Here is a 1636-nt window from a genome sequence, read left to right as displayed (position 1 = left end):
TTGAGACCAGTGCATGACTTTGCCACTTTTTATCTTGACTTGTCAAGTATGGATATGAATTAAAAACATCTTTCACCTATCATAATTATTTACAAAAATTATACAATGTTTAACACCCCAAAAAGGTATCATCTTAGACTTTCTAAACGATTAGATTTTACTTTATAAAATCACATTAATTTCGTTTTGTTCACATATTTATCAGAAAGTGAAAATTCTTTTTTTTTTTTTTTAAATATATTTTATTGATTTTTTACAGAGAGGAAGGGAGAGAGATAGAGAGTCAGAAACATCGATGGGAGAGAAACATCAATCAGCCGCCTCCTGCACATCTCCTACTGGGGATGTGCCCGCAACCCAGGTACATGCCCTTGACCGGAATCAAACCTGGGACCCTTCAGTCCACAGGCCGACGCTCTATCCACTGAGCCAAACCGGTTTCGGCTGAAAATTCTTTATGGACTGGCATGAGCCATTGATTCTAATTACTTTCTCCTAAATCTATTACAGACTGGAAAATGTTTACCTTCATTTTTCTATACTTATAAGTAGCTTTTTCGCTTCTTCATTCAGTGACTGTGTATTGTGTCTGTGATATGTAAGGCCTTGTGGCCGCCACTCTGGGGAACCCCAAACACGTAAGGTCTAGCCACTGGCCTTGAGCTGCGGACGCCTTGGCTGGGTGGTAAGATATGTCACAGAATCGGGCATATCCTGTGTTCTCTTTGCCAAGTGTTTTATATTTATTAAAGCCCAAATGCCAGTGAATTTTTTTTTTAAGTCTAGCTTACTTTCTTTCAGATCTCAACCTCGTGTGTCTTTAATAATAGGCAGCTGAACAGTTAGCAACGTTGATTTTCATAGCGCGAGAGATGTAGTTGCGAGGAGTGAAGCAAATCAAAAGCCATAGAGGGACCATTAACGGAGAGTGTGAAGACTGCAGCATCCCACGAATAGGAGCCCAGCCACACACGGACTCACCCGCTCTGGGGTCTGTGCTTCCAGCTCCTCGCGGAGACTTCTGTCTCCAGCCCTCTTTGAGAAAGCGGCTGGGGAAGCACCCCTGTTATTTCTTGCTCTCTGATTTTTCTAGCCCTCAGAGCTCTTTCCTAAGAGGTCTGAATTTGATCAGGGCCATAAGATGATTATGTTCTCACTACAAGTGGATTGTGAACTAAATGTATCAGGTTGGCAGCCAAGATCAATAACCTTCCTTCTCCTTTTTTTTTTTTTTTTTTTTAAGAAGAAAATTCCCTTCAGCAGAGACCATTAACAGACATTCTGTCCATAACTCAGCACAGAATCCTCGTTCAGAGTTTTCTGGACTTGTCTACTGGGCAAAAATTAATTCTAACCCATTGTTAATTTGGTTCAAGAAGAAACAGCTCTAGTTCCTGAAGAAAACATTGCACAATTTTGAAAGTTTTGAAATGATCAACTATGGAAAAGAGTGTTTTAAAAACACAAAATAATAATGATTTTCCCCAACACCCACCCAAGATACCTCTTCATTATTTTCAAACCTTTCTTTCTGTTATAAAATAAAACAGGCAAGCAGAAGCAGTCAAAGAGTTTACCACAATTTCATACATCAGGACTCTTTGAGAACTAATATAGATGGTTTAATATCAAGTTA

The sequence above is a fragment of the Myotis myotis genome, unplaced genomic scaffold, assembly GCF_014108235.1.
Source record: "Myotis myotis isolate mMyoMyo1 unplaced genomic scaffold, mMyoMyo1.p scaffold_m19_p_2, whole genome shotgun sequence".
Taxonomy (NCBI): domain Eukaryota; kingdom Metazoa; phylum Chordata; class Mammalia; order Chiroptera; family Vespertilionidae; genus Myotis; species Myotis myotis.
The sequence above is the reverse complement of the archived record's forward strand: the minus strand, read 5'-3'. Positions refer to the sequence as shown.